General features: G+C 50.2%; 1 non-coding gene across 1 annotated transcript; it reads left to right on the top strand.

Moving 5' to 3' along the window:
* Window positions 1–14,825: 14,825 nt before the first annotated feature.
* Window positions 14,826–14,897, top strand: TRNAP-AGG. The gene has a single exon. It is a non-coding gene; the product is annotated as a tRNA-Pro (tRNA).
* Window positions 14,898–14,922: the final 25 nt, after the last annotated feature.

The raw sequence follows: 14,922 nt of genomic DNA, 5'->3' as shown, positions 1-14,922 counted from the left end.
CGGTGGATTCCCACCCCATGAGAAAGCCAAGAATAAAATAAACAGCAAAACCTGCCCACCACATTGCCGCTCTGGAGTCCCAGCCCATCTCCTGGCACACCGGCACAGCCAAGCTGGGACTCTTCATGCCCCCCATTACCCCATCAGAGGGGTTTGGGGAGGCACTGGGGGTGGCAGGAGCAGTCAGCACCACTCTGGGGTTTCCCTTGCCCTGGGAAAAGCACATTCTACCTGATCCCCAGCTCTGGATTCGCCCAACTACAGCTTTCTACTTCAGTATCCGCGTTTGGGGAGCAACTGGGTCGGGGGCAAGAAATATTTCTGGGTGTTTTCTCTGCCATCTGCAGCATATTTTCCCTTTCAGACCGCATTTTGGCTCTCCCAGCCCCAGTGCCTGGTGTAAAGGGTTACTAGAGAAGTGCTGTTATTACAAAGGATTTTAATAACCTCTAGGGGCGAGTTCCCGGCTCCCTTGAAGTCCGAGACAACGGTGTTGCCTACGAGGGAGGCAGGATTTCATTGCCACGGGTTGTTTTTCTTTAGTGCCCTCCTGGATTTGCTGTGTCCCTTGAAGGCAATGCTCCCATGAGCATCCCGGCACACACACTTCTTCTTTCAGAGTATTTCTGTATCTTTTGATCTTTGGGAGCTCTTTTCTTCCTACCCTTCCACGAGCACACTGGAAACCTTCATCCCTTAATCCTGCCCATGCCCTTCAGTGCCCATTTAGGTATTTCAGATCCCTTATCTCCCTCCCGAGAACTGCTGCACAATTGGGTGTAAAATGTCTCAGATTTTACTCTCGCTAAACCTGACCAGCCAACACCATTCTCTGCTTCCCCCCCCCCCCCCCCCCCCTTGAAAAAGTCACGGTTTGGTTTTTTTCCAACTCCTGGAGAGGAAGAGAAATTATCTAACACCCCCCCCCCCCATCCCCACCCAGCAAGAGCAGCAAGAGCTGCAAGCTTGGCCTGAAATTGCACCCCTGTTATTTGGGGAGGTAATAATGCTTTTTTCCACTCCGTCCATCACAGGTTACATTTGCAAGAGGAATGTGCAAGGGGAGGGGAGGGAGACTCTTTGGGGCAGACGTGATGTTTACAGCTCCGGAGAGCTCTGGGTCACTGATCAAACCAGCAGCAAGTGGCCCGCGGGCTCCTGAAAAGCGGAGCCGTTTTTAACTCTAAAGCTCTTTCCTCTTCACCCCAAGGCTGTTTGCAGCCAGTCCCACTCCTGCACTCAGAAAACGCTCCCATCCCGCACATCCAGGAATGCGGACCCGAGGATGGGAACAGGGAATTTTGAACCGAGTATAAACCTGTGACTATCCCGCTCACATTTTTCCAGCTCTCCCATCCAGAAGGAAAGACATCCACCTGCCCCCGCTGCCAGGCTGCAGCTCCCCAGGAGCACAGGAGCCTGGGTTACGGGCAGCACATCCCCAAACGACCTGCAGTGAGGACCGGGAGCAGGGAAGAAACAGGGAGTTGATTCCAGCTCCGGGTGTCCCTCGTCTCTTGCAGCCCTTCTACATGTCCCTTGTCCTCTGCAGCCCCTGGGTGTCCCCGCTCCCCTGCAGCCTCCCGCTCTCCCGTGCCGCTCCTGCCGCCGCCCCGCACACTCACAGCCCCGAGTCTCCCCTCTCCCGTCAGCCCGGGGGTTCCCACTCCTCCTTGCAACTCCTGGTTCTCTCCTTTCCCCTGCAGCTCATCGGTCTCGGGGCTCTCTACACCCTTCTGTGTCTCCTTCTCCCACGGGTCCTCCCCTCTCTCCCGCACTCACACTCCCCTCCCCGGCTCTCAGGTCTCTAATGCAACCTCCGAGTCTCCTTCCTCCTCGCGCCCTCCCGGGTCTCCCCTAGTTCTCTCTTGCATCCTCCAAACCTCCTCTCTCCCTTGCAGCCCGCGGGCTCTCCCTGCGCTCACGCATCTCCTGGGACGCATTCCCTCCCCTTGCAATCCTCCCGCTCCCCGAAACCCTCTGTTCCCGGTCACTCCCGCCCCTCGGGCGTTCCAGGGGGCTCCGCGGGGCGCCTGTCCCGTCCTCCCGCTCCCGGCACCGTCGCTCCCTCCCCGCACCGCGCTCACCTCCTCCCGCGCCGGGCTGCGCGGGGACCGGGGCCGCTCTGCCGGGGCGGCCCCCGGAGCCGCCTTATATGCGGCCCCCTCGGCTTTGATATGCGGCGTGATGTCAGCCCGGATTAGCATAACAAAAGGCCCTGCGCCCGCGGATCCCCCCCCGGGGCTCCCTCCGGATCCCCTCCCCGGCTCCATCCCGTGATTTCCCCCCGGGGCTCCCCATACCCCCCTCCGGCTCCATCCCCACATCTCCTTCCCGCTCCATCCCCGGATCTCCCCGCGGGGCTCCCCATACCCCCTCCGGTTCCATCCCCGGATCCCCCCCCGGGGCTCCCCATACACCCCCGGCTCCATCCCCACATCCCCTCTCCGCTCCATCCCCGCACACCCCCGCAGCGGGGCCGGGGGACCCCGGGGCGTCATTATTCTAATTAACGATTATTTAATTAATTATTATAGGTTAATTAATCTGACGATCAGCAGCCAAAACTGTGAGGCGGTGCTTTCCCGGGAACGTGCGAGCGCAGCGCTGCCGAGGTAGCTCCGCGCCGGGGCTGCCCGGGTCAGGGACACGGACACTTTGTCACCTCGGGATGACATTAGAGGGGCTTCTCTGCCAGGTTCAGAAATCGCTGCCCGCAGCCCCAGCACCGCGTCCTGCGGTCAGCCCGCAGCCTCTGCTTCCCCGAGCTGCCTTCAATCGGTGGAAAGGGAAGATGCTGAGCTCTGGGTTTTGCTTTCAGGTCGGTTTCGGGGTTGGACGCTTCGTGATTGCTCGCTGGAGAGAGAGGAAGAGAAGTAAAAAGAAAGAGGGAACAGGGAAGAAAAGAAAAAGGAGAGACAAGAGAAGAGAAGAGAAGAGAAGAGAAGAGAAGAGAAGAGAAGAGAAGAGAAGAGAAGAGAAGAGAAGAGAAGAGAAGAGAAGAGAAGAGAAGAGAAGAGAAGAGAAGAGAAGAGAAGAGAAGAGAAGAGAAGAATAAGAAAAGGAAATGGGGAAAAAAAAAAAAAAAAAAAAAAAAAAAAAAAAAAAAAAAAAAAAAAAAAAAAAAAAAAAAAAAAAAAAAAAAAAAAAAAAAAAAAAAAAAGAAAAGAAAATAGGAGAAAAGAAAAAGAGATGAGGAAAAGAGAAAAGGAAAAAAGGAGGGGGAAATGGGGAAATGATAAGGGGGAAAAGTAAAGAATAAAAGGAAGATTGAAATATTTAAAACGAGAAAGATGAATAAAAAGGAAAAGGAAAAATGAAAAGAAAACAGGAAAAAAGACAAGACAAAAAGAAAAGGAAAAAAGAATAAGGGGGGAAATGAAAAAGAAAAAAAGAAAATAAAATTAAAAGGAAAAATAAAAATAGATAAAAAATAAATTAAAAATAATAATAAAAAAAGGACAAAACCCTGTAAGAAAGAAAAGCACAACTGGCTTCTTCACCTGGAGCCTCACATGAGTTTCAGAGATCAGTGTCAGCTCTGGGCTCTGAACAAAGGGGTGCTGGGTGCAAAAGTCCCAGGGTCATTTTTTTCAGCAGGTTTAATCGAGGGTTTCAGGTGAAAGGAAAGAACAGAGTAAATGCTTTAGTCTCTGGAGCAATGGACTCAGAATACGTTTCCTGAAGGCCTATTTCCAGACAGCTATTTCTGTAGGATAATACTGTTCTGTATGTGTCCCTGTGCCATTGCAATCATATACACAGGTTGCTAATGGTCCTGTGTGAACTGCAGAGAACCCTGGATACCCAATCCCAAATCCCCAAAGCCACTCTGTTATTTGTTTCAGACCCAGTTTTGCCAGCAGCTTTGCACAGCATGTCCATTTTTCTTCGTGTGACAGCAGCCCAGAAGTGCTCAGACTGCTCTGACCTCCCATTTCCCTGCCCCCCGCTCCCATCCCACCGACCCCCAGGACTGTGCACCTACGAGAAGAGGTTCTGTCAGGAGGTTCCTCTCCAAGGAGGACTTATTTACGTGGGGAAATTGCCTGCCATACCCATTGCAGTCTGACTTGCTGTGCAAATGCTGGGATTGCTGTATAAATAGCCTTTTTCCAAATTACCTTCATCTTTAAAGGACTGCAGGGAAAATAGAGTTGTTATTAATCAGTGGGAGGGGGAGCAGTGACTAGCAGTAGTTGTAGTACTCAGGATTTTGAAGGAGGTACCTGCTGTGCTCAGAACTGTGCAGACAACACAGCCAGGGCAGTCCTGCCACCAGATCCCCACGGTCTGAGTGATGGGGCTGAGAGGTGAGAGCCCAAACACGGTGGTATGGGGCAGGAGATGCTTCTGGGCTGCCTGGTTGTCCTGAGCTCCAGCAGTTTGTTAAGGCTCAGAAGCCTTAACAGAGTAGTGAAGGTTGGAAAAACCCAGCACTGACCAGGCCAGCACTAACCCGTGTCCCCAAGTGCCACATGTACACATCCTTTCAATCCCTCGAGGGATGGGGACTCCACCACTGCCCTGGGCAGCCTCTTCCAATGCTTTCAGTGAAGAAATTTTCCTGATATCCACCACTCTTAACCTCCCATGGTGCAACTTGAGGCCATTTTCTCTGGTCTTACTGCCTGGGAGAAAAGATTTGACCCCCATCTCCCAACGATCTCCTTTCAGGCTGCTGTAGAGGGTGACAAGGTGTCCCCTGGGCCTTGGAGGACTGACATCAGTCTTCAAAGCCACCACAGGCAGCACAGGGGAGACTCCCCTCACCCAGACTGCAGCTGCACCTGTCCCTGACCTCAGAAGTAACTCAAGAGCAAAAAAGGATTCCTGCAGCCCTTTGCAAAAGTCCTGAATGTGTCGCAGAGCTCCCCAGACCCAGGCTGCATAAACCCCAGCACTGCCATGGGGAGCAAGATACCCATCAGGTGCTGAGGAGCCCAATTGCATTTCAACCGCCCACAGAGCCACAAAAAAGGCTTGCTCTGTTCCTAATGCCCAGGGACCACCCTACTGCCTTCAGCAGATAAACGTTTTTCACTGGATTCTATGTTCCAATTTCAAGCATTGACAGGGACTTGTTTTTCTTCTACATGCTCCTCCACCTACTAAAATAAGCCATATTATTATTATATGAATTTTGAATGTTCACCCACGTGCTTTATTTTCTGACAGGCACAACAAGCAAAGACTGTTTGATGCTAAAATCATTTACACAGTGCTGAAGAGCAGGAGCAGGTATAAAAATGTAAGGACTCAGAAACTGAAGTTCCTCCAACTTGAGTCAAGAGTAGGGAATATACTTTAGGAGTAATTCCTTCGAGCTGCTCACTGGCACTCTTGAGGGGTTAATACATATAGCAGATATTTTTATGCACTGATATCCCAATTACCCACCTGTAAAGCACCCTTCAAGCCCTGGGACTGAGCAGAAAAAGCTTCTCTTCCTGACCAAAGGTCCCACCCCTACCCCAACACTGCCTTTTAAAGGCCTCCATGCTAATAAAAACCAGCTGTCAACTCCTCTCTCCAAAGCTGGACGGTCCCTCCAGGGTGGGGTGGTGTTTTCTCTTCCTTGCAGAAGTCCAATAACCCCTCCTGTGCTGCAGTGCTGGAGTCCCCATTGCAGGGGGCTGACAGTGGGTGCATAATAAACAGCAGTGCTTTGCAAGGGTGGAGAGAATGAGACCAACTGGAAAGGATAAAATGCCTCAACAGCCTTTTTGGAATAGATGAACAATGTGAAATGGTCAGGGGGGTGCCTTTCATTACAGTCCCAGCTTTGCAGTTGCTGGCTGAGAGCACAAACACCTCATCTGTGAGCAAGACATTTGTTAGACAGTCCTCTTTCTGACCAGTTTTAATCTCGTCCCTGGTCCCAGCATTTGTTCTGGCTGGGAATCGGGTCAGGAGAGAGCTGGGGCAGGTTTTGCTCTGACTCAGTGGGGCTTGGGACCATCTTATGCTCGAGGGCCAAGTTATCCAAGGGGCTTTGAGAGGTTTTCAGACAAGACTGACCTGCAGAAAAGGTACCATGCTTTGAAACTCAGCCTGGAATCCTTTGGACGAGGAAAACCTCTCCCAGACACACTCTGCTCCGTGTAATCCTAAACCATAGGCAACACCAGACTTTTATGGTTTTACCTCAAATCTTCTTGTGTTTCATAGGAGTCAGTTCAACCCTCCCCAGGCTTGGTTGTTTTGCTTTTATCCTAAATTGCCCGGAAAACACTGGATTTAAATCCTTTTTGTTGATAGAAGTGATTTTTTCCCCCCTCTGAGTGATTTCTCTGCAATCCTGATGTGATTTCTCTCTGATTCCAACTTGATGGTTCATCAAGGTGTTTATCTACAAACACCCCATCACAGGCTTTGGTTCTTCTTCCCTAATTATGTCCATCATAAAAACTTGGTGAAACAGGGGGTGGCTGTGCTGGCAGGACCTCACTGGGATTATGGTGCTGCTCCATCAGCCCACAGAGCTTGGCACCAGCGTCCCTCTGGGGACATCCCACCCCACCTGCCTGACGCGCTGTTTTCCCTAGAAGTGAGGGCTGCTACACTGAATTCCATAAGGAACAGAGCACCACCCTCAGAGGTAAGAATTTTTCCCCAATATCTGATCCAAATCGACACTCTTTCAGTTTAAAACAGTTTCCCCTTCTCCTATCACTATCTGCCTGTATTAAGTCACTCTTCATAATTTTTTATAAGCCCCCTCTAAGTGTAAAAAGTCCACAATGAGGTGTCCCCAGAACCTTGATAAACTACAGTAAGTCATATTCACTGAGGAGCTCCTCCTCACTGCTCATTTTATCCCCCCACAGCTGTGATAACAGTAAGGCTTTTGCTTCAAGAATAACCCAAAACTTGCTACTTCCATGTGAGAACACAACAGCTTCAATCACTGACTCGTCCTAATACTCTCTGGGACAACTCCTAGATTTTTTTCCACTTTTTAAAACGTTTTATGCCTCCCTGTTCTTCTGTCTCATGTTTCTCTTCAGCACAAAAGCAGGATGCAGCTTTCTTTGGTTGTTTTGGGTTTTTGCCCTTTTTTTGGTGGTGGTTTTGTTTTTTTTTTAACTGGAGAAGCTGAGATATAGGGGCAAGGAGCACATTAGGGTAGACACTGGAATGGCAAGCCAGCAGTTATCCAAGTGCATGTGGCAGAAAGCAACTCTGGATAAACAACAATAATAAAATCAAAATAATAAAAATAAAAGCAGCAGAAAGCTCTCTTCTCATTCAGCCAGACCAAAAGAGTAAAAGTTTGACAGGGAACCATCTCAGAAAAGTGTCTGAAGAGCTGGAATTAGGTTCTGTATCATCCAGAAGAGCCAAAAATGTGTTTGGCCACAAACAACGCTTGATGCATTGCAAAAGGCTCCACGAGGAGATATTGAGAGGGTGGGATGGTTGGCATGGAGAGGAAAAGGGGGGAGGCAGGAGGAGGAACAGCTTAACCTTCAAACAACAGCCACTAAAACATCCCCAATGCTCTGCCTCCCCAAAGGTGACAAGGGTTGAAAGTTTTGTGCAGTATGGCTTTCTCAGGATAATCTAATCTCAGTTAAAATTATTTCTAACTGTTCTTTTCATAGTGAGGAGGAAAAGCCCAAAGATAGGGCCTGATGCAGGGATGTCATTAGGCTTTGGATTAATGGCTTTTGGATTGGACCCATGGTGTAAGAGATAGTGCACCAATCTAGCCATAAATAAAGTGGCTTCCATTAATGTTTATATTTGCTCTAATTTATTTACCCAGGGAAGTCAGCAGAGGCCCAGAGGTCTCGGTATTAAGAATGAGCTGGCCAAGACAGCAGCAGATAAAACTTGCACCAGAGTAAATCAAAGCTTCCATAAGTCAGCCTCGAGAAACCAGAAGTGAGTGAGGTAATAAAGTGTGGCCATTGTTTCTTTATTGTCTCACTTTCTGCCAGAGCCAAACACCATCTCTCCTTCGTCTCTTTAAGAGATCCTGGAGAGAATGGACCCAGCTCACTGCAAGCCCAGAGTGTAGAGCAGCACTTCAGGAGCTGGGATTTGCAAGCAGCTCACAAATGTTTTGCCTCCCTTTATGGCCAGATAATATCAAAGATGAGATCCAGAAGCTTTACAGCTCTTTTTTTTTGTTACTTAAATGCTGGGAATGGCAGCACCTCAACATTATTAGACCCACATAAAGAAAGATCACTGCAGCCCAGCATTGTTTTGCCCAATATATTGTGAATTTGCCCACGTCCAGACAGCTGTGCATCCTGGAAATGGATGTGTTTAACTTTTCCCATGCCCAGTCGGTGTGTGACCTGCGGAGGGTTTGGATCAGCATCTCAGCTCCCTTCACCAGGGGCTGTGGGGACACCATGGGTGCCCTTTGTCATCAGGGAGATATTTAATCCTTTAAGGTTCATCTTGGCAAGGAGCCCTTTTCCCATCCGGTCATGGCACTCACCTCCTCAGGCCTTTTGGGGGTACCAAGTGCATTTTAGACACCTTTCCCTTCCTTTTAGGACTCCCCACAGGACAGTGCCAGTTTATGACTGTGTTACAGTGATGCTGTTCCTGTTCCTACAGTCACCACTCTGTCCCAATTTCCATTACAAACCTCTCACCGGATTTTTGGGGGGTATTTTTTCTTTCTTTTTCTAGGGTTCATGACTCAGTCATAAAAACTCATGCTGGGCTAAAATCAGCTGGCAGGTCTTGGTTGGATCCCAAATCTGATCTAACCCTGAGGGTCCTGAACTGCTTTCAGGTAGATGAGGGCTTTGGGGTGCTGAGCATGCCAAGGTGTGGGGGAGTGATCCGCTTTGGTTTGGGCTACCTGGGGGTGAAAATGCAAGGAAAATCCAGCTGGACAATGCCACATCCTGGCTGCCATGGTGTAATCCAAGCTTCTCTTGGATTACAGGCTGATATCCCTTATTCCCTTGATTGACATATTTATTCCATGTTTTCATGTGTGTCTCGTGCTTGATCTGTTCCTGAGCTCTTCACACTGAATTTCTCAGTGCATTTAATGCACACTTCCGTACAAAACCCCACACATTAAGTTCTGCCAGAGGTATGTCACTCCAAACACGTTACACCTCTTGTTCTGCATCTCACTGAATCAGGTCTTCAATCAGTCCTTGTTTTCCAAGCCCCACTCCAGAGAGATTAAGTTTTCCCCAAAGGACCTCCTAAATTCAGGTGGTTTCCAGGTCTGACAGCAGCTCCAACCCACCAGAAACCACTGGGGCCAAACTCATCCGTTCAGTGGCTCATATGTTAGGATCAGATCAGAAAGTTCCCTCCTTCTCTCCAGGCTGAGCCCCCTCAGCCCCCTCAGCTGCTTTTCCTGGGGCTTGTGCTGCAGATCCCGAGCACAGCACAGACACAGCTCATTCCTGGACGAGGATTCACTAGGGGGAAAAATCAGCTGCCAGCAGGGAAGGCACAACCTGGACACCGTGTCCTCATCTGGAAAGAGACTGTAACAGCACTTCCTTGGCCTGGGGGACACAGGGAGATGCTGTTAAAGACTTTTGCATCGATCAGGTACTCCAGCCACGAGGGCCCTCCTGAGAGCTTGGAATTGATGGGATGAGGTATCGTGGCTGCACAAACCTCTAACCTATCAAAGCAACAATCTGTGGAAGAAGGGCACTTTCCAAGGCAGGTCCACAGCAGATGGTAAGTGAGTTATGATGTATCCACCAAGCACAGGCAGGAAGGCAGTATTAGTGAAATATGCTGACATGACAGATTAATAACTCAGGACTGCGGGCCAGGGGAGGGTGGACTCGCCTGGGCTTCCTCTGGGGTTTTTAACAATAAGGAATTATGTAAATGTTACAAACTGAAGATTAAGTGCAAGCACTATTAAAGCAAGGCTCTGGCCTGGATGGGGACTGATGTAGTGGGACTTGCTGTTTGCTGTGCTGCAGTGACACCACTGTAGCACTGGATGGTTTGCAGGGAAAAGGTGGCTCCTGCTGCTTCCTGCTGCCAACCCATCCCAGGATCTGAGGAGCCAGGTGTGCTTCTCTGGCTCTGGCACCACCTCTGGCAGCATCACAGGCCTGATCCTTCTCATCCTTTGCATCACCACTGTGGTCACTGAAAAAAAAAAACCTAAAAAATCATCAAAAGGGCTGATGGCTTCTTTGTTTGTTTGCTTGTTTCAAACTTTTTGGAAGGGAAACACAAGGCCCTGTTGGAGCTTATCACTGCTGAGTAATTTGTTGCCAGGCATATGATTTCACTTCATGTCCCTGTTCCTCTCTTTGACATTCCTGTCTGGATTGCAACTGTTTGGGGCAGAACCTTGCGGGGAGGTGAAGGTACAGGGGTTATTCACACCAGATCTCACCCACCAAAGGCTGAATTCACCTCACCCTTCTCCAGCATTCCAGAAGGTGGGTGTCTGTCAGGTGGCTCTGCTTCCTCTGAAGGGGATGGACAGTGCTGTCCCTACCAAGCACTGCTCTGCAGGGGATTTCAAAAAGCCTTTCCCATTCCACACTAACACAAGCACCAGTGCTGCGGGATAGATTTGGAAATTTGGATCTCTCTTTTGGAAAAAGCAGAACAGAAAAGGAAGGAAGGAAAAAGAACAAGAGGGGGGGGGGGGGGGGGGGGGAGAAAAAGAAGGAAACAAAGAAAAGAAGGGAAGAGAGGGAGAAGGAAGGCAAGAGAAGGAAAGCAAGGAGAAAGCTGTCTTTGTTCTTTGCTACATTAAATTTAAAACGTCATGCTGGTAGCAATATATTGGCCTCATTACACAAAGATTGTAAAGTCCAGTTAGCTCATAATTCCACCAATAAAGATCATGATTTGCCAATAAAAATTAGGGCAGCCACTGATCCATAGTCTAGATTTCCTGCTTGGGATGAAATTGTAAAATACGATGATCAAATTTGGTGCAAAACAGAGCAAATGTGCAAACTAAGCCAAGCAAAATTATTCCCCTCTTCTTGCTACTGCCATATGAACCCAGACAGGACCAGGTCCTCCATCAGAACACCCCAAACCACCTACAGCAGCTGTGATGAGGAACCCCTTTTTTTTTAAGCCGCCTGGAAAGTCTTTGCTCACCGTTTTATGTGTAACTTTTTTAGCAGCCTCAAAAAACAGGCTCAGAGGGGCTTGACTGAAAACTGATGACACAATCTAGCCCTGCTTTTAGCATTTTGGCATGCAGCACAAAAGCATTTCTGAAACCCCTCCAGCATCTAGAACTGTACCTGGAATCTTTTTAGGCCTAATATTAGAAACGTATGGTAGGCTGAAGGTGGGTCTGCTCAGAGGAGCATCCAGTTCCCCACCTTCCTATCTGTGAGCAATGGAAAAAACAAGAGTCTTGTGTGATATATTTTTGCCTCTGGGGATGGGGGGGGAAGGAAACCACCTTGAGAAGGTACCTTCAACCTAACTTCAAACTGTTTTGCTTGGTGTGTTTTCTAAGAGCCTTAAAAACATTTGCAATCTCGTGAGGAGGGCTGCGGGTCCTGTTCAGTCAGCTCCCAACCCCACCACTGAGCCCTGGCCTCCCAGGAACACCTGCCAAACAAAATGTTGGGAAAAAACCATACATGTGGCCTTTACTTAGAAGCCTTAGGGGTATCCAGATTGTAAACCTGTTGTGGGGTGTGTGGCAGAGCTTATGTGGTCCCAATCGACTGTTTTCCTGGAAGCAAAAGTCAAGGAACACGGACTAGGGGGGGGAGGGAGAGGGGAATCTTTTCCTGCCCCCGCACTGATGTTTCAGTTCACAACAAACCCAAACCTGCTCACCTGCTCCAGGTGAGCACCCCCCAGCATGCTGACCCTCTCCCGAGGGTGGAGGTGGGATGGGTGATCCTGGGGAGGATATGCTGAAGGAGGGAGTGCTGGACTTGAGACGCAGGGAAGGAGACTCGGCAGCGGTGGGAACGTGCAGGGTCGAAGCTGCATCTCTGTGCAAAGGACAGCGTGATGGTTTAGTGAAAGCTTTCCAGCATCCAGGGGCAGCAAACAAGCCCCAGGAAGAAAAGTGGCAACTGCACTATGTAGGTAGATAGAAGAGTGCGCTGCTCTCCTGTTGGCAGGAGCCAGGAATTTCTCTCTGTGGGCGCGGGTGGCAGGCAGGTCCCGCACACAGGCACCCACCTCGCCATGCACGGCCGGCTGGGGGATCCCAACCTCCGGACAAAGGCATTTTTGTGGGCGGGACGGCCCAGGGAAAGCCAAGTGAGCCCCTCTGAAATCCCCGGAGCTCCGAAAAGCGAGCTCTGGCTGCCAGGGGGAGACGCTCTGGGGCTCATGTTTGCAGGACCCAGCCCCAGCAGCGCAGCAAGAGGCGCGTAATGAACTTCGGCTGTACCTGTCAGGATGTCACGGACACGGTCCCGGGGAGGAGCAGCGTGTTATTTGCTTCTCATAACGTAGCAATTATCTTGTTGTAAGAGGGACTCTCCCCCGCGCTCCCTCTCTGCCTCTTGTTTTCCTTCCACGTTCATTCACACATTATTTAACTTTTGACTTGGACACAGCAGGTAAAAGCATTTAACAGCTTGGCTGCTTGCTCAGACGGAGCTGAGAAGGGGAGGGAGGAGGAGCAGACGGCAATCTTTTGCCTTAAATTTTCAGGTTTTCAGAGCTACATTTTTCTAAAGGGGGGGTTGAGAAGAAAAGGGAAGGACAGTGGGGGGAAATGGCATTCCACAAAGAGAGAGTCACATTTTCCAGCATTCTAACATGCTCTCCGCTGTCCCCAGCCTTCCCTGGGAGAAGCATTCCCGCTCCACGGCGGAGGAAAGGTCAGCGGGAAAAATTTCGCAGGAACTCCATCATTGTCCTCGCGGGACGTGTTCATCAGGAGCAGAGCCGGGCGCCTCGCTCTGCCGACAGAAATCCACATCCCGGCACACACTGCTGGGGGAGCTGGGAGGGGACCCGCGGCCAGAGGGAGCCCAGGACTTCACGCTGCGGGATTATTTCCCTGCGGCCTCGTGGAGGCAGAGGGGATGGACAGAGGGACGTTTTGCTGGACGAATTATAAAGGCAGGAGAGACAAAACAGGGTGGGTGTGATTTAAAGCGCTGGAAAAGCCTCTGCCCCACAGGAAAATTAACTTGTAGTTTCTACAAGGGAAGACAGAACTCTCTGATGCTGCCGGGTGTGGATCCACCTGAGCCTGTCCGGAGCGAGTGTGGCAGGCAGGGCATGGAACAGCATTTGCCCAGCGGCAGACACTGGGCAGAGGGGGATTTTTAGTGGGGAGTGAAGCCCACCACTGCAATAATAACTCAGTCTCCTGGGCTGGGTGATGGAGCAGTTGGGTTTTGCTCGCAGCACATGTCGATGTGAGGCGAGGGAAGGGGCTGACGTGGAAGAACACGAGGCACATCATTCCCACAAAAGCGGTTGGTGTTGGTGGTGAGAACGCCTCTTCCCCTGATTACTGATGCACTCAGGGCAATTCCTCTGCTCCTGAGAGATAACAGCCCCAGAGGATTGTGTATGAAAAGGAAAATTATTAAAATTGATTGTACTTCTCTTTTGTCACACACACACATGCCAAAGGCGAGCTGTGCCCTTTGAGAAGCATCCCTTTGACAAGCAGAAGTGCAGCCAGTTCCCAATAGTCTCCAAACAGGGTGGTTTGTCACTTTTTTTCTCCAAAAACAAAACAAAGGCTCGACTGTGCTTGAGAAAAGGACCAAGTGCTGGGAGCTTGCACTGGGACCCCGCATCCAGAAGACTTTGAAGTGTATTTGAGTTTTAAAATACGGCTTCTGGCCTAGAGGTTTAATTTTTCTGGCATTAAGTTGCTGTTTGGTTTTTGTTTTGTCTTTTTTTTTTTTTTTTAAGAGTTGCCAGCCTCAATCCCAGAGTCACTTTTAGCTTCTTTTTCATGTGGCTGAATCCTCCCCACCTTCCCCGGACCATATCACGCTGCTCAAATCAAACAGGCCATTGCCTGTGTGTCTGTGACATCCCCCAGTGCTGATGTGAGGCATCAATATTTGCATGGCACTGTTTGCCCAGGCTGTGTGTACACAGGGAAGTCATCTGAAGGGAGAGGGCCTCGCTCTGCTCACTGGGATGTTTCCTCTTCTCTGTGCATTTTGGAGCATTGCTCATGCCCTGGTATCCACACAGGCTGGGGATGGAAGGATGGAGAGCCTGAGTTGTTTCCCTGAAAAAAATAAAAGCCTCGACTTTATTTATTTTCCAGCTCATGCCCTACACTGCTGCTGAAATTTTCAGTGAGTATCTAAAAGGTGGTAGTTTTGCCTGTGCTGAGGTTTCATCCTATTCCTCTGGCCAGAAGTGGTAAAATCCTTGAATCCAGGGGTTCACACTGTGTACAGTGTATATGCACACTGTAAATACACATGTAAGTGGTGGAGGGGGTCAACGCCAATCGCTCCCTTTCCATGCGTCCCTGCGTGTTGTGCCGTGGCTCTGGCTCAGCTGCCGGGTGCCCTGCAGGTTTGCGTGCTTTCCTTGAAGCAAAGACACCCCCCCCCCCCCAAAAAAAAAAAAAAAAAAATCTCCCGCGGGAAATTGCAGTGGCTCCGGGTGGCCCGATAGAGGCTGGAGGGCACTGGGAACGAAGCCCCTCGGGGAGGACCTGCAGGGCCCAAGGGGCGACCCCGGGATGCAGCAGCCCGGGCCGGGGGCAGCAGGGAGAGGTGCCCGCAGAGGTGGGTGGAGGGTGCGCAGGGATCGGGTGTCTGTAGGGAGGGTGCAGGGCTGGGAGCAGAGGGCTCGGGAAGGGGACAGCGGGCTGGCGCTGTGACGTCATGACTGCGGGAATTGAAACCGGGCTGGAATATACATTTCCCACCGGCTCGTTGGTCTAGGGGTATGATTCTCGCTTAGGGTGCGAGAGGTCCCGGGTTCAAATCCCGGACGAGCCCGCCTTTTGCTCTCGTTTTTTTTTTT

Source organism: Empidonax traillii, unplaced genomic scaffold (assembly GCF_003031625.1).
Source record: "Empidonax traillii isolate 1590-97213 ecotype Southwest subspecies unplaced genomic scaffold, ASM303162v1 scaffold236:size2090792, whole genome shotgun sequence".
Lineage (NCBI taxonomy): Eukaryota > Metazoa > Chordata > Aves > Passeriformes > Tyrannidae > Empidonax > Empidonax traillii.
Note: the sequence above shows the minus strand (reverse complement) of the source record. Positions and strands in the feature narration are given on the sequence as shown.